General features: G+C 58.6%; 1 protein-coding gene across 5 annotated transcripts in view; it reads right to left on the minus strand.

The window, feature by feature from the left end:
- Positions 1–22,081, minus strand: part of fhdc1 (FH2 domain containing 1) — a 221,724-nt gene that overhangs the window by 136,844 nt on the left and 62,799 nt on the right. The gene's annotated exons all lie outside the window — the stretch shown is intronic.

The following is a 22,081-nucleotide window of genomic DNA, read 5'->3' on the forward strand; positions in this document are numbered from 1 at the left end:
AAAATGATTTGGTTCACATCAGCTTAAGAGAGGTCGTGAACCATAGGGGAACCCTCATCTGGAGGGGAGAACCTTTCAACATGTAGGGTGGTAACTTCAAGTGTCATAATAGAGAAGTTAAATATGCTTTTAATGCAATGATTGATGATGAGGCTTTCTCTTTATCCAATGAATAAAGTTCTCTTCTGCATCGACAAGAGTGATATTCGGATTTGACTGTGTCAATTGTCCCCTTTGATTTAACCTTTTTGTTGATTTACGGCTCTGACATCTGTGCTTTAAAGCTTAAAAAAAGATGGCTGACTTCTGCTCATTACTTCAAAGGTTTTAATGTATCCAGCTCTGGATATTTTGTTTGTATGGCTGTGCTATGGACTCCCATTATGAATGCTTGGCTGAGCTCAAACCCCTATCAATAGAATCAGTTTAACAGAAGTTATTGACATGGCTGTCAAAGAGCCTATGAGTTTGTTTACCTTGACAGTTTCATGACCACTTAATAGGATTTATTTTTGCAATGGTATTTGTTATGATAGGGCTGAAGAGCTCTGTACACACTTGATACTGGGTGAGTGGGCATAGGGTGGGGGTAGGGCGAGATTGAAAGGGTAAAGAGAGGCAAGGGGTGAAGGTTAGAGGCCTCATACTCATCTACAGAACTGGGCCAGTATTTCACTGATCAGAGGTGGGCCTTCCAAACTGGCTGCATTGGCATCAGTCATGTTCGATTTCCACCTCTGTCTTGCTTTGGAAGGTGGATGGCCCAGACTCCAGCCTGTCCCTGACTCTGCGAGTAGAAATATGGTAGATTGGTGGGAACACCACTTCGAGGAATGGCCTAAGTCCCACCTCAAAGAGTAAAATCTGCCCCAATGTTTAAATAATGGTCAAGGTTCAATGCTTGAACCTAGTATCTTGGGTCCAAGTATTTGAATCAGATTGCATGTCCTGGTTATAACTCATATCTTATTGAAGTCACCTGATTCAACACTAACAATTTGGATGCGAATGCGGGGAGCACGATTGGGAAATTGGCAGAAGGTACAAAGATTGGCCAACTGGTGGACAGTGTAGAGGATAGCTACAATTTCAAAAATGATAAAGTGGGTTGATGGAGTGGGCGGTAAAGTGACAGATGGAATATAACACAGAGAAGTGGGAGGTCATGCATTTAGGGAGGTCAAAAAATTATAGTGAGTGCACAATTAATGGAAATATACTAAGAGGGGTAGATGAAGAAAGTGATCACAGGTCCCTAAAGGCAGCATTTCAAGTAGACCAAGGTTGTAAAGAAAGCATATGGAATGCTCTCCTTCATTAGCAGATGATGTGGAGATGCCGGCGTTGGACTGGGGTGAGCACAGTACGAAGTCTTACAACACCAGGTTAAAGTCCAACAGGTTTGTTTCGATGTCACTAGCTTTCGGAGCGCTGCTCCTTCCTCAGGTGAATGAAGAGGTCTGTTCCAGAAACACATATATAGACAAATTCAAAGATGCCAAACAATGCTTGGAATGCGAGCATTAGCAGGTGATTAAATCTTTACAGATCCAGAGATGGGGTAACCCCAGGTTAAAGGTGTGAATTGTACCAAGCCAGGGCAGTTGGTAGGATTTCGCAGGCCAGATGGTGGGGGATGAATGTAATGCGACATGAATCCCAGGTCCCGGTTGAGGCCGCACTCATGTGTGCGGAACTTGGCTACAAGTTTCTGCTCGGCGATTCTGCGTTGTCGCGGGTCCTGAAGGCCGCCTTGGAGAACGCTTACCCGGAGATCAGAGGCTGAATGCCCTTGACTGCTGAAGTGTTCCCCGACTGGAAGGGAACATTCCTGCCTGGTGATTGTTGCGCGATGTCCGTTCATTCGTTGTCGCAGCGTCTGCATGGTCTCGCCAATGTACCACGCTTCGGGACATCCTTTCCTGCAGCGTATGAGGTAGACAACGTTGGCCGAGTCGCACGAGTATGTACCGCGTACCTGGTGGGTACCGACAGAATACCCTTCGTCGTCCAGTACTTCCCTGGAGCGGAGAAACTACGTCATCTTCTTCACAGCCTTCAACACGTCATTGATGACGATGAACATCTTGCCAAGGTCATCCCCACACCCCCACTACTTGCCTTCAAACAACCGCGCAACCTCAAACGAACCATTGTTTGCAGCAAACTACCCAGTCTTCAGAACAGTGACCACGACACCACACAACCCTGTCATGGCAATCTCTGCAAGACGTGCCAGATCATCGACATGGATACCACTATTACACGTGAGAACACCACCCACCAGGTACGCGGTACATACTCGTGCGACTCGGCCAACGTTGTCTACCTCATACGCTGCAGGAAAGGATGTCCCGAAGCGTGGTACATTGGCGAGACCATGCAGACGCTGCGACAACGAATGAACGGACATCGCGCAACAATCACCAGGCAGGAATGTTCCCTTCCAGTCGGGGAACACTTCAGCAGTCAAGGGCATTCAGCCTCTGATCTCCGGGTAAGCGTTCTCCAAGGCGGCCTTCAGGACCCGCGACAACGCAGAATCGCCGAGCAGAAACTTATAGCCAAGTTCCGCACACATGAGTGCGGCCTCAACCGGGACCTGGGATTCATGTCGCATTACATTCATCCCCCACCATCTGGCCTGCGAAATCCTACCAACTGCCCTGGCTTGGTACAATTCACACCTCTTTAACCTGGGGTTACCCCATCTCTGGATCTGTAAAGATTTAATCACCTGCTAATGCTCGCATTCCAAGCATTGTTTGGCATCTTTGAATTTGTCTATATATGTGTTTCTGGAACAGACCTCTTCATTCACCTGAGGAAGGAGCAGCGCTCCGAAAGCTAGTGACATCGAAACAAACCTGTTGGACTTTAACCTGGTGTTGTAAGACTTCGTACTGTTCATTAGCAGAGGTATAGAATATAAAAGTCAAGATATAAAGTTGAAATTGTATAAAACACTGGTGAGACCACAACTGGAGGATTCTGCGCATTTCTGGCCACAGCATCACAGGAAGGACGGCCTTCTCTGGAGAGAATACAGAGGAGGTTTACAAGAATGATGCAAGGGCTAGAAAAGTGTAGCTACGAGGAGAGATTAGAAGGTTGGGGTTATTTTCCTTGGAACAAAGAAGACTGAGGGGTGACTTAATTGAGGTGTTCAAAATTATGAGGGGAAGTGATGAGTGGACAGGATGAAATAGTTTCCCTTGGTGGAGAATTCTAGAACCAGGGGACATAGAATCAAGATAAGTTGCAGAAGATGTAAAGGGGACTTGAGAAGGACCTTTTTACGCAGAGGGTAGTGGGAGTCTGGAATTCGCTGCCCGAGTTGGGTGGTGGAGGTAGAGATCCTGAACTCTTTTAAAATGTGCCTGGATCTGCACCTTAAGTGCTGTAATGTACAGGGCTATGGACCAGATACAGGAAGGTGGGATTAGAAAGGATACCTGGGTGTCCTTGGGCTGATATGGACAAGATGACCCAAATGACCTCCTTCTATGCTGTACCATTTCTATGGTTCTGTGATTCCTCTGAACTGGCTATACTCTGTAAAATTATCCCGAACATGTACGCCTTGGTTTCGCTGGCACACAACTGCAAGTTCAGCAGAGTACGGAGTTGAAAGGCTAGTATTATTTTTTTCTTCAGAGATTTCTGGCCAGGCTTTCGTGCCTCCATTTGTATTGGAACTGAGGCGGGAAGGCAGGTTTTAATAATGGCAGGAGAGACCCAATTCCTGGATTCCCAGCCCCATTCCCGTCACCGAAAATCTTTAGCGACATGGGATAACGATGAGGGCAGTAAGCATGCAGGCAGTCCCAACCTTGCCACCTCCTTGGCAGGGAGTTGGCCTTTTAGATCCTCTCATGGCGACAGGGGGCTTTTGAAAGTAACATAGTTCACATGAATTCATATAGGTTTAGCTCAGTTGGCTGGACAGCCAGGGCGGGTTTCTCCGTCCCACCGCACCACATTTCTGCCCCGACCTGCCGGCAGGATATTCCGTGACTCCGGCCGGCAACGGGGTTTCCCATTGTGGGCAGCCCCACGCCGTTGGGAAAGCCCTGGGCACCAGCAAAACGGAGAATCCCGCCGGCGGAGAATCCCACCCCAGTTTTGTGATGCAAAGGCCAACAGCGCAGGTTCAATTCCCGTACTGGCTGAGGTTATTCATAAAGGCTTATCAATCCTGCTCCTTGCCTGAGGTGTGGTGACCCTAAAGTTAAATCAGATTTTATGGGCAGCACAATGGTTAGCACTGCTGCCTCAACTCCAGGGTCCCAGGTTCAATTCAGGCTTCGGGTGACAGTCTGGAGTTTGCACATTCTCCCTGTGTCTGCGTGAGTTTCCTTTGGGTGCTCCAGGTTCCTCCCACAATCCAAAGAGGTGCAGGTTAGGTGGATTGGCCATGCTAAATTGCTCCTTAGTTTCCAAAAGGTGGGGTTAATGGGCTACGGGGATAGGGTGTAGGCGTAGGGTGCTCTTTCCAAGGGCCAGTGCAGACCCGATGGGCCGAATGGCCTCCTCCTACTTCTATTTTCTATGTATGTTGATCATATAGCATTATATTATGACAAAATGTTTCTGACTCCATACTAGAGATTCCTCATTGTTCATAGAATCATAGAATTTACAGTGCAGAAGGAGGCCATTCGGCCCTTCAGGCCTGCTCTGCCATTCATTATGATCATTGCTGTCCATCAAATTCAATACCCTGAACCCGCCTCCTCCACCGCGCCCCCCCCCCCCCCCCAAATATCCCTTTAGCCCCAAGAGCCGTATCTAATTCTTCTTTAAATCAACAATGTTTTGGCCTCAAGTACATTCTGTGATGGTGAATTACACAGATTCACCATTCTCTGGGTGAAGAAATATCTCCTCACCTCTGTCCTAAAAGGTTTACCCCTTATTCTCAAACTATGACCTCTAGTTCTGGACTCCCTCACCATCGGGAACATTCTTTCTGTATAATCCTGTTAGAATTTTGTAAGTTTCTATGAAATCCGCTCACTCTTCTAAACTTCAATAAATATAATCCTAACCGATTTAATCTCTCCTCATCTGACAGTCCTGCCATCCCAGGAATCAGCCTGGTAAACCTTCGCTGCACTCCCTCTATAGCAAGAACATCCTTCCTCAGATAAGTACACCAAAATTGCACACAATATTCCAGGTGCGGACTACCAAAACCCTGTACAATTGCAGTAAAACATCACTATTCCTATACTCAAATACTCTCGCTATGAAGGCCAACATACCATTTGCCTTCTTTACTGCCTGCTGTACCTGCATGCTTACTTTCAGCGACTGATATCCAAGGACACCAAGGTCTCTCTGAGCATCTTCTTCTCTCAATTTACACCCATTCAAGTTATAATGTGTCTTCCTATTTTTGCTACCGAAGTGGATAATCTCACATTTATCCACATTATACTGCATCTGCCATGCAAATGCCCACTCACCCAGCCTGTCAAAATCATGCTGAATCGACTCTGCAACCTCCTCACAGCTCACCTTCCCACCCAGCTTTGTATCATCTGCAAATTTGGAGATAATACACTTAATTCCCTTGTCCAAATCATTAATACATAATGTGAACAGTTGGGGTCCTAGCACAGATCCCTGTGGTACCCCACAAGTCACTGCCAATTGCAAAAAGGCCCATTATTCCAACTCTTTGCTTCCTGTCTGCTAACCAGTTTTCTCTCCATCTCAAGACTACCTGCAATTCCATGCACTTTAACTTTACATAGTAATCTGCTCTGTGAGACCATGCCAAAGGCCTTTTGAAGTCTATATAAACCACATCCATTGGTTCTCCCTGGTCAACTATACTGTTATATCCATAAAGAATTGCAGTACATTTGTCAAGGCATTATTTCCTGTTCGTAAATCCAAGCTGCCTTTGTCTGATTATACCACTGCTTTCCAAATGCTGTACTATGGAATTCCTGAATATGGACTCTAGCTACTTCCCCACTACCGATGATAGGCTCACTGGTATATAGTTCTTTGTTTTCTACCTCCCTTTTTGAATGGCAAGCTTACATTAGCTACCTCCAATCTGTCGGAACCATTCCAGAGTCCAAAGAATTTTGGAAAATGACCACCAATGGATCCACTATTTCTAGGGCCACTTCCTTAAGTACTCTGGGGTTATCAGGCCCTGAAGATTTATCCAACTTCAATCCCATTAATTTCCCCAAAATAATTTCTCTACTAATACTGATTTCCTTCAGCTCCTCACTAAAGCTTGTGTTTCTCAGAACTTCTGGTTCATTATTCATGCCTTCCTTTGTGAAGACAGAAGCAAAGTACGGATTTAGTTCCTCAGCCAATTCTTTGTTCCCTGTTAAGAATGTCCCTGTTTCTGACTGTAAGGGGCCTACATTTGTTTTTATCAATCTCTTTCTCTTTACATACCTATAGAAACTTTTACAGTCAGTTTTTATGTTCCCTGCTAGCTTACTTTCATGCTTCATTTTCCCCTTCTTAATCAATCCCATGATCTGCCTTTGCTGGATTTTAAACTGTTCCCAATCCTCAGGTTTATTACCTTTTCATGACAATTTGTATGCTGCTTCTTTGAATCTAATGCTAGCTCTAATTTCCCTTGTAAACCATGGTTTGGCCATGGTTCCCTTTCCACTCTTGCGCCAAGTAGAAATAAACAACTTTTGGAGTTCACCTATTCTTTCCTTGAATGCCTGCCATTGCCTGTCCATTGTCCTTCCTTTCAGTAATGTTCCCCAGCCCATTATAGCCAACCCATGCCATCATCGTTACCTTTATTGAGATTCTGGATCCTGGTCTCCAAATCAACTACCTCACAATCCACCTTGATAAAGAATTCTATCATATTATGGTCACTCATCCCCAAGGGTTCTCTCACAGCTAGAATGCCAACTAATCCTTTCTCATTGCACAATACCCAGTCCAAGATGGCCTGTTCTCTTGTTGGCTCCTCAATGTATTGGTCCAGAGAACCATCCCGTACACACTCCAGAAATTCTTCCTCTTTTCTACTGCGACTAATTTGAGTCACCCAATCTGTATGCAGATTAAAAAGTCACCCATAATCACAGATGTTCCTTTATCACATGCATCTCTGATTTTCTGTTTAATGCTCTTTCCAACATTACCCCTACAGTTTGGTGGTCTCTATGCTACCCTCACAAATGTGCTAATATCTTTTCTCAATATTGTATCAATATCTTCTTTAATCAACAATGCAACTCCACCACCTTTTCATTTCTGTTTATCCTTCCTAAACACAGATTAGCCTTTAATGTTTAGTTCCCATCCTTGGTGCCATATCTCCGTAATACCAATCTTTCTGCGCAGCTAATTAATTCACTTTATTTCAAATGCTCCAAACGCTCAGGTACACAACTTTAAGGCTCGTCCTTTTAACATTCCTTGTCCCTTTTCTACTAATTTTTTTATTGTGTCCTTATCTGATTCTGGCCCTTGATTTCTCTACGCATCACTTTTCTTATTCTCTTTGTTGTGTTTTATCTTGTTCTTGTTCTCCCTGCTCTGAATCCTTACATAGGTTTCCAACCCCCTGCCATTTTAGTTTAAACCCTCCCCAAGTGCTCTAGCAAGTACCCCCCCCCAGGACATCAATCCCAGTCCTGCCCAGGTATAACCCGTCCACTTTGTATAGTACGAACCTCCCCCAGGACTGGTCCCAATGCCCCAGGAATCTGAAACTCCCTCCCTCACACTAGCTCCTCAGCAGCATATTCACATATCCGTCCTATATATCCTGCTGTTTCTACTCTGGCTAGCACGTGGCACTGGTAGTAATCCTGAGATCACTACTTTGAGGTCCTACTTTTCAACTTGCTTCCTAGCTCCCTATGTTCTGCTTTTAGGACCTCATTCTTTTTTTAAATTAGGTCGTTTGTACCAATGTGTACAATGGCAACTGGCTGTTCATCCTCCCCTTTCAGAATGTCCTGTAACTGTTCCGAGACATCCTTGACCCGAGCATCAGGAAGGCAACATACCATGCTGGAGTCCATTTTGCAGCCACAGAAACATGAATCTCTTCCCCTCACAATTAAATCCTCCTATAACTATTGCATTTCTACACCTTTTGCTCCTCTCCTGTGCAGCAGAGCCAATTGTGGTGTTATGTTAAATATGTTTCAATACACTGATTTCTAATCGAGCTTTGTTAAGAAAATATATGAAATTGACTATCATTGTGAAAGTGGAAAGAGTCTTCAGAGGCGTTCGGGTGTGTTATCCACTGGATAAAGTGCTTTTCTGCATTGAAGAATGTTGGGATTCCAATTCAACTGTGCCAATCCTACCCTGTACTTTGATCTTTCCATTGATCGACAGGCCAGCCATCTATTCAGCCTTTGAAGCAGTGTAGCAGATGGCAAACAGTTCCGCTACTTCAAAGTTTTAATATATTCAGCTCTGGAGGTTTGTTGAGCAAAGCCGTGCAACCGAATCCCATTATGAATGCTTGGCATGAGCTCCAAACACCAACCAAAGTTTCAGCTCAGCAGGGGTGCTGCTACAGTTGTCAAAGGGACAGTAAGCATTGTTTTAATTGAGTTTTATGAGTTCTGGAAAGTGGAGCTGAGTCCACAAAAGATCAGCCATGATCTCATTGAATGGTGGAGCAGGCACGGGGGGCCAGATGGCATACTCCTGTTCCGAGTTCTTATGTTCTTATGTAATGTTTTTGAATGGCTATTCATTTATTTTGAGTTTTCCAAATGGAGTTTGAATGCATGTGTTGAATGACAGTTTTTTGCGCTCCAAGGAGGCGAGTATTTTTGAAAATGGAGTTTGAATGAGTTAGTTTACTTCGGCAGTTTCGGAAGCATCTCAAAGACTTCCCAATGTTATCATGGAATGCATGTGTTCGATCCAAAGTAGACACCGCATGAATGAGCATGAAGGGATATGGGGCTAGGTGGGTTTATAGAATTCATTCATGGGATGTGGGCATCGCTGGCTAGGGCAGCATTTATTGCCCATCCCTAATTTCCCTAAAGGGTGATAGTGAGCTGCCTTCTTGAACTGCTGCAGTCCACGTGGTGTGGGTACATCCACAGTGCTGTTAGAAATGGATTTCCAGAATTTTGATACAGCGATAGTGAAGGAATGGTGAAGGAATCAGTGTGTGGCTTGGAGAGGACCTTCCAGGTGGTGGTGTTCCCATGCGTTTGCTGCTCTTGTCCTTCTACATGGTAGCGGTCATGCGTTTGGAATGTGCTACGGCAGGTTTGTGCCATCTTTTCACTCAGAGGGGCATCAGCTTCACTCAAGGTGGGCAGGACAAAACTTTGGAAAGATAATGGGCGGGATTCTCTGTCCCGCTGCACCCGTTTTCTGGTGCAGCGCGCCCCCGCCGGCAACGGGATTCTCCGTCCCACCAGCCGACTAATGGGGTTTCCCATTGTGGCCCCTCCACGCTGTCGGGAAGTGCGCTGCTGGCGAAATGGAGGATCCCTCCGATGGAGAATCCAGCCCAACGTTTGTCCTAACAATAAACTGAATTTGAAGAAGGTGGGGTTTTATGGAAAGAAGAAAATTGATGAGCAAATGTAAAGCAATACAAAAGCAAAAATTATCAAATTTTTAAAAAGTAATAATGACCAGTGTGAGAGGGTCGGTGTATGTGGGTGGGGGAGTGAGAGTGGGTGCATGAATATGCGTTCGTGTGCAGGGTTCAGAGTGAGTGAGCAACCTGACACTGGACGTAAGGTAGACGCACCCTCACCCTAACGGAGTCTCACTCACCACCTCCTCCTCACTGACCTGCACTCACTCAATCTCTCTCTCGCAATCATGCACTCGCACACTCTCATTCACATTCCCTCAATCATGCACACTCTCTCTCTCTTTCACACATACAGAAGAATGATCCGGCCCTTCCTGCTGCCAGGATCTTCTGGACCAGCCAAAGGCAACGGAAATGGCCATTGACTTTGGCGGGACAGGAACAGTGAGCCTCCTCCTCCACAGAACACACTGCAGGTGAGCCGGAAAATACCAGCTGTACACACTTCACCCATCCTCTCCACAACATCTCACACACTGGCGTCACAGCATCCACCAGCTCACTGTTCCACCGGCCCCGCTCCCCCGGCTCACTGTTCCACTTGCTCCGCTCCCCCCGGCTCACTGTTCCACCGGCCCCGCTCCCCCGGCTCACTGTTCCACCGGCCCCGCTCCCCCGGCTCACTGTTCCACTGGCCCCGCTCCACGGCTCACTGTTCCACCGGCCCCACTCCCCCGGCTCTCTGTTCCACCGGCCCCGCTCCACGGCTCACTGTTCCACCGGCCCCGCTCCCCCGGCTCACTGTTCCATTGGCCCCGTTCCCCCGGCTCACTGTTCCACCGGCCCCGCACCCCCGGCTCACTGTTCCACCGGCCCCGCTCCCCCGGCTCACTGTTCCACCGGCACCGCTCCCCCGGCTCACTGTTCCACTGGCCCCACTCCCCCGGCTCACTGTTCCACTGGCTCCATTCCCCCGGCTCACTGTTCCACTGGCACCACTCCCTCGGCTCACTGTTCCACCGGCCCCGCTCCCCCGGCTCACTGTTCCACCGGCCCCGCTCCCCCGGCTCACTGTTCCACCGGCCCCGCTCCCCCGGCTCACTGTTCCACTGGCTCCATTCCCCCGGCTCACTGTTCCACTGGCACCACTCCCTCGGCTCACTGTTCCACCGGCCCCGCTCCCCCGGCTCACTGTTCCAACGGCCCCGCTCCCCCAGCTCACTGTTCCACTGGCTCCATTCCCCCGGCTCACTGTTCCACTGACCCCGCTGCCCCGGCTCACTGTTCCACTGACCCCGATCCCACGGCTCACTGTTCCACTGACCCCGCTCCCCCGGCTCACTGTTCCACTGACCCCGCTCCCCCGGCTCACTGTTCCACCGGCCCCGCTCCCCCGGCTCAATGTTCCACCGGCCCCGCTCCCCCGGCTCACTGTTCAACTGGCCGCACTCCCCCGGCTCACTGTTCCACTGGCCCCACTCCCCTGGCTCAATGTTCCACCGGCCCCGCTCCCCCGGCTCACTGTTCTACTGACCCCGCTCCCCCGGCTCACTGTTCCACCGGCCCCGCTCCCCCGGCACACTGTTCCACTGGCCCCGCTACCCCGGCTCACTGTTCCACTGACCCCGCTCCGCCGGCTCAATGTTCCACCGGCCCCACTCCCCCGGCTCACTGTTCCACCGGTCCCGCTCCCCCGGCTCACTGTTCCACTGACCCCACTCCCCCGGCTCACTGTTCCACCGGCCCCGCTCCCCCGGCTCACTGTTCCACTGACCCCACTCCCCCGGCTCACTGTTCCACCGGCCCCGCTCCCCCGGCTCACTGTTCCACTGACCCCACTCCCCCGGCTCACTGTTCCACCGACCCCGCTCCCCCGGCTCACTGTTCCACTGACCCCACTCCCCCGGCTCACTGTTCCACCGACCCCACTCCCCCGGCTCACTGTTCCACTGACCCCGCTCCCCCGGCTCACTGTTCCACCGACCCCGCTCCCCCGGCTCACTGTTCCACTGGCTCCATTCCCCCGGCTCACTGTTCCACTGGCTCCATTCCCCCGGCTCACTGTTCCACTGGCTCCGCTCCCCCGGCTCACTGTTCCACTGGCACCACTCCCCGGCTCACTATTCCACTGACCCCGCTCCCCCGGCTCACTGTTCCACTGGCACCACTCCCCGGCTCACTGTTCCACTGGCTCCATTCCCCCGGCTCACTGTTCCACTGGCTCCGCTCCCCCGGCTCACTGTTCCACTGGCACCACTCCCCGGCTCACTATTCCACTGGCACCGCTCCCCCGGCTCACTGTTCCACTGGCACCACTCCCCCGGCTCACTGTTCCACTGACCCCACTCCCCTGGCTCACTGTTCCACCGACCCCGCTCCCCCGGCTCACTGTTCCACTGGCCCCGCTCCACCGGCTCACTGTTCCACCGACCCCGCTCCCCCGGCTCACTGTTCCACCGACCCCGCTCCCCCGGCTCACTGTTCCATTGGCCCCGCTGCCCCGCTCACTATTCCACCGATGCTGCTCCCCCGGCTCACTGTTCCACTGGCTCCATTCCCCTGGCTCACTTTTCCACTGGCTCCATTCCCCCGGCTCACTTTTCCACTGGCCCCGCTCCCCCGGATCACTGTTCCACCGATGCTGCTCCCCCGGCTCACTGTTCCACTGGCTCCATTCCCCCGGCTCACTTTTCCACTGGCTCCATTCCCCCGGCTCACTTTTCCACTGGCCCCGCTCCCCCGGCTCACTGTTCCACCGACCCCGCTCCCCCGGCTCACTGTTCCACCGGCCCCGCTCCCCGGCTCACTGTTCCACCGGCTCCATTCCCCCGGCTCACTGTTCCACTGACCCCGCTCCCCCGGCTCACTGTTCCACTGGCCCCGCTCCCCAGGCTCACTGTTCCATCGACCCCGCTCCCCCGGCTCACTGTTCCACCGGCCCCGCTCCCCCGGCTCACTGTTCCACTGACCCCGCTCCCCCGGCTCAGTATTCCACTGACCCCGCTCCCCCGGCTCACTATTCCACTGACCCCGCTCCCCCGGCTCAGTATTCCACTGACCCCATTCCCCCGGCTCACTGTTCCACCGACCCCGCTCCCCCGGCTCTCTGTTCCACCGGCCCCGCTCCCCCGGCTCACTGTTCCACTGACCCCGATCCCCCGGCTCACTGTTCCACAGGCCCCGCTCCCCCGGCTCACTGTTCCACTGACCCCACTCCCCCGGCTAAACTGTTCCACCGGCCCTGCTCCCCGGCTCACTGTTCCACTGACCCCGATCCCCCGGCTCACTGTTCCACTGACCCCGCTCCCCCGGCTCACTGTTCCACTGGCCCCGCTCCCCAGGCTCACTATTCCACCGATGCTGCTCCCCCGGCTCACTATTCCACTGACCCCGCTCCCCCGGCTCACTGTTCCACTGACCCCGCTCCCCCGGCTCACTGTTCCACTGGCTCCATTCCCCCGGCTCACTGTTCCACTGGCCCCGCTCCCCGGCTCACTGTTCCACTGGCCCCACTCCCCCTGCTCACTGTTCCACTGGCCCCGCTCCCCCGGCTCACTGTTCCACTGGCTCCATTCCCCCGGCTCACTGTTCCACTGACCCCGCTCTCCCGGCTCACTGTTCCACTGGCCCCAGTCCCCCGGCTCACTTTTCCACCGACCCCGCTCCCCCGGCTCACTGTTCCACTGACCCCGATCCCCCGGCTCACTGTTCCACTGGCTCCATTCCCCCGGCTCACTGTTCCACTGACCCCGCTCCCCCGGCTCACTATTCCACTGACCCCGCTCCCCCGGCTCACTATTCCACTGACCCCGCTCCCCCGGCTCACTGTTCCACCGACCCCGCTCCCCCGGCTCACTGTTCCACTGGCTCCATTCCCCCGGCTCACTGTTCCACTGGCCCCGCTCCCCCGGCTCACTGTTCCACCGACCCCGCTCCCCCGGCTCACTGTTCAACCGACCCCGCTCCCCCGGCTCACTGTTCAACCGACCCCGCTACCCCGGCTCGCTGTTCCACCGACCCCGCTCCCCCGGCTCACGTTCCACTGGCCCCACTCCAGCGGCTCACTGTTCCACTGGCTCCATTCCCCCGGCTCACTATTCCACTGACCCCGCTCCCCCGGCTCACTGTTCCACCGGCCCCGCTCCCCCGGCTCACTGTTCCACCGACCCCGCTCCCCCGGCTCACTGTTCCACTGGCTACATTCCCCCGGCTCACTGTTCCACTGTCCCCAGTCCACCGGCTCACTGTTCCACTGGCCCCGCTCCCCCGGCTCACTGTTCCACCGACCCCGCTCCCCCGGCTCACTGTTCCACCGACCCCGCTCCCCCGGCTCACTGTTCCACTGGCCCCGCTCCACCGGCTCACTGTTCCACCGGCCCCACTACCCCGGCTGACTGTTCCACTGGCTCCGCTCCCCCTGCTCACTGTTCCACTGGCCCCACTCCAGCGGCTCACTGTTCCACTGGCTCCGCTCCCCCGGCTCACTGTTCCACTGACCCCACTCCCCCGGCTCACTGTTCCACTGACCCCACTCCCCCGGCTCATTGTTCCACTGACCCCACTCCCCCGGCTCACTGTTCCACCGACCCCGCTCCCCCGGCTCACTGTTCCACTGGCCCCGCTCCCCCGGCTCACTGTTCCACCGGCCCCGCTACCCCGGCTCACTGTTCCACTGACCCCGCTCCCCCGGATCACTGTTCCACCGGCCCCGCTCCCCCGGCTCACTGTTCCACTGGTCCCGCTCCACCGGCTCACTGTTTCACTGGCCCCGCTCCCCTGGCTCACTGTTCCACTGGCCCCGCTCCCCCGGCTCACTGTTCCACCGGCTCCATTCCCCCGGCTCACTGTTTCACTGGCCCCGCTCCCCTGGCTCACTGTTCCACTGGCCCCGCTCCCACGGCTCACTGTTCCACTGGCCCCGCTCCCCCGGCTCATTGTTCCACTGGCTCCATTCCACCGGCTCACTGTTCCACTGGCCCCGCTAACCCGGCTCACTGTTCCACCGGCGCCGCTCCCCCGGCTCACTGTTCCACCGACCCCGCTCCCCCGGCTCACTGTTCCACTGACCCCGCTCCCCCGGCTCACTGTTCCACTGGCCCCGCTCCCCAGGCTCACTGTTCCATCGACCCCGCTCCCCCGGCTCACTGTTCCACCGGCCCCGCTCCCCGGGCTCACTGTTCCACTGACCCCGCTCCCCCGGCTCAGTATTCCACTGACCCCGCTCCCCCGGCTCACTATTCCACTGACCCCGCTCCCCCGGCTCAGTATTCCACTGACCCCATTCCCCCGGCTCACTGTTCCACCGACCCCGCTCCCCCGGCTCTCTGTTCCACCGGCCCCGCTCCCCCGGCTCACTGTTCCACTGACCCCGATCCCCCGGCTCACTGTTCCACAGGCCCCGCTCCCCCGGCTCACTGTTCCACTGACCCCACTCCCCCGGCTAACTGTTCCACCGGCCCTGCTCCCCGGCTCACTGTTCCACTGACCCCGATCCCCCGGCTCACTGTTCCACTGACCCCGCTCCCCCGGCTCACTGTTCCACTGGCCCCGCTCCCCAGGCTCACTATTCCACCGATGCTGCTCCCCCGGCTCACTATTCCACTGACCCCGCTCCCCCGGCTCACTATTCCACTGACCCCGCTCCCCCGGCTCACTGTTCCACTGGCCCCGCTCCCCCGGCTCACTGTTCCACTGGCTCCATTCCCCCCGGCTCACTGTTCCACTGGCCCCGCTCCCCGGCTCACTGTTCCAATGGCCCCACTCCCCCTGCTCACTGTTCCACTGGCCCCGCTCCCCCGGCTCACTGTTCCACTGGCTCCATTCCCCCGGCTCACTGTTCCACTGACCCCGCTCTCCCGGCTCACTGTTCCACTGGCCCCAGTCCCCCGGCTCACTTTTCCACCGACCCCGCTCCCCCGGCTCACTGTTCCACTGACCCCGATCCCCCGGCTCACTGTTCCACTGGCTCCATTCCCCCGGCTCACTGTTCCACTGACCCCGCTCCCCCGGCTCACTATTCCACTGACCCCGCTCCCCCGGCTCACTATTCCACTGACCCCGCTCCCCCGGCTCACTGTTCCACCGACCCCGCTCCCCCGGCTCACTGTTCCACTGGCTCCATTCCCCCGGCTCACTGTTCCACTGGCCCCAGTCCCCCGGCTCACTGTTCCACTGGCCCCGCTCCCCCGGCTCACTGTTCCACCGACCCCGCTCCCCCGGCTCACTGTTCAACCGACCCCGCTCCCCCGGCTCACTGTTCAACCGACCCCGCTACCCCGGCTCGCTGTTCCACCGACCCCGCTCCCCCGGCTCACGTTCCACTGGCCCCACTCCAGCGGCTCACTGTTCCACTGGCTCCATTCCCCCGGCTCACTATTCCACTGACCCCGCTCCCCCGGCTCACTGTTCCACCGGCCCCGCTCCCCCGGCTCACTGTTCCACCGACCCCGCTCCCCCGGCTCACTGTTCCACCGACCCCGCTCCCCCGGCTCACTGTTCCACTGGCTCCATTCCCCCGGCTCACTGTTCCACTGGCCCCAGTCCACCGGCTCACTGTTCCACTGGCCCCGCTCCCCCGGCTCACTGTTCCACCGACCCCGCTCCCCCGGCTCACTGTTCCACCGACCCCGCTCCCCCGGCTCACTGTTCCACTGGCCCCGCTCCACCGGCTCACTGTTCCACCGGCCCCACTACCCCGGCTGACTGTTCCACTGGCTCCGCTCCCCCTGCTCACTGTTCCACTGGCCCCACTCCAGCGGCTCACTGTTCCACTGGCTCCGCTCCCCCGGCTCACTGTTCCACTGACCCCACTCCCCCGGCTCACTGTTCCACTGACCCCACTCCCCCGGCTCATTGTTCCACTGACCCCACTCCCCCGGCTCACTGTTCCACCGACCCCGCTCCCCCGGCTCACTGTTCCACTGGCCCCGCTCCCCCGGCTCACTGTTCCACCGGCCCCGCTACCCCGGCTCACTGTTCCACTGACCCCGCTCCCCCGGATCACTGTTCCACCGGCCCCGCTCCCCCGGCTCACTGTTCCACTGGCCCCGCTCCACCGGCTCACTGTTTCACTGGCCCCGCTCCCCTGGCTCACTGTTCCACTGGCCCCGCTCCCCCGGCTCACTGTTCCACCGGCTCCATTCCCCCGGCTCACTGTTTCACTGGCCCCGCTCCCCTGGCTCACTGTTCCACTGGCCCCGCTCCCACGGCTCACTGTTCCACTGGCCCCGCTCCCCCGGCTCATTGTTCCACTGGCTCCATTCCACCGGCTCACTGTTCCACTGGCCCCGCTAACCCGGCTCACTGTTCCACCGGCGCCGCTCCCCCGGCTCACTGTTCCACCGACCCCGCTCCTCCGGCTCACTGTTCCACCGACCCCGCTCCCCCGGCTCACTGTTCCACCGACCCCGCTCCCCCGGCTCACTGTTCCACTGGCTCCATTCCTCCGGCTCACTGTTCCACCGACCCCGCTCCCCCGGCACACTGTTCCACTGGCCCCGCTGCTCCGGCTCACTGTTCCACTGGCTCCATTCCTCCGGCTCACTGTTCCACCGACGCCGCCCCCCCGGCTCACTGTTCCACTGGCCCCAGTACCCCGGCTCACTGTTCCACTGGCTCCGCTCCCCTGGCTCACTGTTCCACTGGCCCCGCTCCCCCGGCTCACTGTTCCACTGGCCCCGCTCCACCGGCTCACTGTTTCACTGGCCCCGCTCCCCTGGCTCACTGTTCCACTGGCCCCGCTCCCCCGGCTCACTGTTCCACCGGCTCCATTCCCCCGGCTCACTGTTTCACTGGCCCCGCTCCCCTGGCTCACTGTTCCACTGGCCCCGCTCCCACGGCTCACTGTTCCACTGGCCCCGCTCCCCCGGCTCATTGTTCCACTGGCTCCATTCCACCGGCTCACTGTTCCACTGGCCCCGCTAACCCGGCTCACTGTTCCACCGGCGCCGCTCCCCCGGCTCACTGTTCCACCGACCCCGCTCCCCCGGCTCACTGTTCCACTGACCCCGCTCCCCCGGCTCACTGTTCCACTGGCCCCGCTCCCCAGGCTCACTGTTCCATCGACCCCGCTCCCCCGGCTCACTGTTCCACCGGCCCCGCTCCCCCGGCTCACTGTTCCACTGACCCCGCTCCCCCGGCTCAGTATTCCACTGACCCCGCTCCCCCGGCTCACTATTCCACTGACCCCGCTCCCCCGGCTCAGTATTCCACTGACCCCATTCCCCCGGCTCACTGTTCCACCGACCCCGCTCCCCCGGCTCTCTGTTCCACCGGCCCCGCTCCCCCGGCTCACTGTTCCACTGACCCCGATCCCCCGGCTCACTGTTCCACAGGCCCCGCTCCCCCGGCTCACTGTTCCACTGACCCCACTCCCCCGGCTAACTGTTCCACCGGCCCTGCTCCCCGGCTCACTGTTCCACTGACCCCGATCCCCCGGCTCACTGTTCCACTGACCCCGCTCCCCCGGCTCACTGTTCCACTGGCCCCGCTCCCCAGGCTCACTATTCCACCGATGCTGCTCCCCCGGCTCACTGTTCCACTGGCCCCGCTGCTCCGGCTCACTGTTCCACTGGCTCCATTCCTCCGGCTCACTGTTCCACCGACGCCGCCCCCCCGGCTCACTGTTCCACTGGCCCCAGTACCCCGGCTCACTGTTCCACTGGCTCCGCTCCCCTGGCTCACTGTTCCACTGGCCCCGCTCCCCCGGCTCACTGTTCCACCGACGCCGCCCCCCCGGCTCACAGTTCCACCGACCATGCTCCCCCGGCTCACTGTTCCACTGGCCCCGCTCCCCGGCTCACTGTTCCACTGGCTCTCCTCCCCCGGCTCACTGTTCCACTGGCTCCATTCCCCTGGCTCACTGTTCCACCGGCCCCGCTCCCCCGGCTCACTGTTCCACCGACCCCGCTCCCCCGGCTCCCTGTTCCACTGACCCCGCTCCCCCGGCTCACTGTTCCACTGGTTCCATTCCCCCGGCTCACTGTTCCACCGACCCCGCTCCCCTGGCTCACTGTTCCATTGGCCCCGCTCCCCTGGCTCACTGTTCCACCGACCCCGCTCCCCCGGCTCACTGTTCCACCGACCCCGCTCCCCCGGCTCACTGTTCCACTGGCCCCGCTCCCCCGGCTCACTGTTCCACCGACCCCGCTCCCCCGGCTCACTGTTCAACCGACCCCGCTCCCCCGGCTCACTGTTACACCGACCCCGCTCCCCCGGCTCACTTTTCCACCGGTCCCGCTCCCCCGGCTGACTGTTCCACCGGCCCCGCTCCCCCGGCTCACTGTTCCACCGGCCCGCTCCCCCGGCTCACTGGTCCACCGACCCCGCTCCCCCGGCTCACTGTTCCACCGGCCCCGCTCCCCCGGCTCAATGTTCCACCAACCCCACTCCCCCGGCTCACTGTTCCACCGGCTCCATTCCCCCGGCTCAATGTTCCACCGGCCCCGCTCCCCCGGCTCACTGTTCCACCAACCCCGCTCCACCGGCTCACAGTTCCACTGGCTCCGCTCCCCCGGCTCACTGTTCAACTGGCCCCGCTCCCCCGGCTCACTGTTCCACTGGCCCCGCTCCCCCGGCTCACTGTTCCACTGGCACCACTCCCCCGGCTCACTGTTCCACTGGCTCCGCTCCCCCGGCTCACTGTTCCACTGACCCCGCTCCCCCGGCTCACTGTTCCACTGGCCCCACTCTCCCGGCTCACTGTTCCACCGGCTCCGCTCCGCCGGCTCACTGTTCCACCAGCCCCGCTCCCCCGGCTCACTGTTCCACCGGCCCCGCTCTCCCGGCACACTGTTCCACTGGCCCCGCTCCCCCGGCTCACTTTTCCACCGGTCCCGCTCTCCCGGCTCACTGTTCCACCGGCCCCGCTCCCCCGGCTCACTGTTCCACTGGCCCCGCTCCCCCGGCTCACTGTTCCAATGGCTCCATTTCCCCGGCTCAATGTTCCACCGGCCTCGCTCCCCCGGCTCACTGTTCCACCGACCCCGCTCCCCCGGCTCACTGTTCCACCGGCCACGCTCCCCCGGCTCACTGTTCCACCGGCCCCGCTCCCCAGGCTCACTGTCCCACTGGCCCCATTCCCCCGGCTCACTGTTCCACCGACCCCACTCCCCCGGCTCACTGTTCCACCGGCTCCATTCCCCCGGCTCAATGTTCCACCGGCCCCGCTCCCCCGGCTCACTGTTCCACCAACCCCGCTCCACCGGCTCACTGTTCCACTGGCCCCGCTCCCCCGGCTCACTGTTCCACTGGCCCCGCTCCCCCGGCTCACTGTTCCACTGGCACCACTCCCCTGGCTCACTGTTCCACTGGCTCCCCTCCCCGGCTCACTGTTCCACTGGCTCCATTACCCCGGCTCACTGTTCCAACGGCCCCGCTCCCCCGGCTCACTGTTCCACTGGCCCCACTCTCCCGGCTCACTGTTCCACCGGCTCCGCTCCGCCGGCTCACTGTTCCACTGACCCCGCTCCCCCGGCTCACTGTTCCACTGGCCCCACTCTCCCGGCTCACTGTTCCACCGGCTCCGCTCCGCCGGCTCACTGTTCCACCGGCCCCGCTCTCCCGGCTCTCTATTCCACTGACCCCGCTCCCCCGGCTCACTATTCCACTGACCCCGCTCCCCCGGCTCACTGTTCCACTGGCTCCATTCCCCCGGCTCAATGTTCCACCGGCCTCGCTCCCACGGCTCACTGTTCCACCGACCCCGCTCCCCCGGCTCACTGTTCCACCGGCCACGCTCCCCCGGCTCACTGTTCCCCCGGCCCCGCTCCCCAGGCTAACTGTCCCACTGGCCACATTCCCCCGGCTCACTGTTCCACCGACCCCGCTCCCCCGGCTCACTGTTCCACCGGCCCCGCTCCCCCGGCTCACTGTTCCAATGGTCCCACTCCCCCGGCTCACTGTTCCACCAACCCCGCCCCCCCCGGCTCACTGTTCCACTGGCCCCGCTCCCCCGGCTCACTGTTCCACCGACCCCGCTCCCCCGGTTCACTGTTCCACCGACCCGGCTCCCCCGGCTCACTGTTCCACTGGCCCCGCTCCCCCGGCTCACTGTTCAACCGACCCCGCTCCCCCGGCTCACTGTTCCACCGACCACGCTCCCACCGCTCACTGTTCCACTGGCACCACTCCCCAGGCTCACTGTTCCACTGGCTCCCCTCCCCCGGCTCACTGTTCGACTGGCTCCATTGCCCCGGCTCACTGTTCCACTGACCCCGCTCCCCCGGCTCACTGTTCGACCGGCCCCGCTCCCCCGGCTCACTGTTCCACCGACCCCGCTCCCCCGGCTCACTGTCCCACTGGCCCCGCTCCCCCGGCTCACTGTTCCACTGGCCCCACTCCCCCGGCTCACTGTTCCACCAACCCCGCCCCCCCGGCTCACTGTTCCACCGGCCCCGCTCCCCGGCTCACTGTTCCACCGGCCCCACTCCCCCGGCTCACTGTTCCACCAACCCCGCCCCCCCGGCTCACTGTTCCACCGGCCCCACTCCCCCGGCTCACTGTTCCACCGGCCCCGCTCCCCCGGCTCACTGTTCCACTGGCCCCACTCCCCCGGCTCACTGTTCCACCGGCCCCACTCCCCCGGCTCACTGTTCCACCGGCCCCACTCCCCCGGCTCACTGTTCCACCGGCCCCGCTCCCCCGGCTCACTGTTCCACTGGCCCCACTCCCCCGGCTCACTGTTCCACTGGCCCCACTCCCCCGGCTCACTGTTCCACCGGCCCCGCTCCCCCGGCTCACTGTTCCACTGGCCCCGCTCCCCCGGCTCACTGTTCCACCGACCCTGCTCCCCGGCTCACTGTTCCACTGGCTCCATTCCCCCGGCTCACTGTTCCACCGGCCACGCTCCCCCGGCTCACTGTTCCACTGGCTCCATTCCCCCGGCTCACTGTTCCACCGGCCACGCTCCCCGGCTCACTGTTCCACTGGCTCCATTCCCCCGGCTCACTGTTCCACCGGCCACGCTCCCCCGGCTCACTGTTCCACTGGCTCCATTCCCCCGGCTCACTGTTCCACCGGCCACGCTCCCCGGCTCACTGTTCCACTGGCCCCGCTCCCCCGGCTCACTGTTCCACTGGCCCTGCTAACCCGGCTCACTGTTCCACTGGCCCCACTCCCCCGGCTCACTGTTCCACTGGCTCCCCTCCCCCGGCTCACTGTTCCACTGGCCCCACTCCCCCGGCTCACTGTTCCACCGGCCCCACTCTCCCGGCTCACTGTTCCACTGGCCCCACTCCCCCGGCTCACTGTTCCACTGGCCCCACTCCCCCGGCTCACTGTTCCACTGGCCCCACTCCCCCGGCTCACTGTTCCACTGGCACCACTCTCCCGGCTCACTGTTCCACCGACCCCGCTCCCCCGGCTCACTGTTCCACCGACCACGCTCCCCCGGCTCACTGTTCCACCGACCCCGCTCCCCCGGCTCACTGTTCCACTGGCCCCACTCTCCCGGCTCACAGTTCCACCGGCTCCATTCCCCCGGCTCACTGTTCCACCGGCCCCACTCCCCCGGCTCACTGTTCCACCGACCCCACTCTCCCG

Source organism: Scyliorhinus torazame, chromosome 3 (genome assembly GCF_047496885.1).
Source record: "Scyliorhinus torazame isolate Kashiwa2021f chromosome 3, sScyTor2.1, whole genome shotgun sequence".
NCBI lineage: Eukaryota > Metazoa > Chordata > Chondrichthyes > Carcharhiniformes > Scyliorhinidae > Scyliorhinus > Scyliorhinus torazame.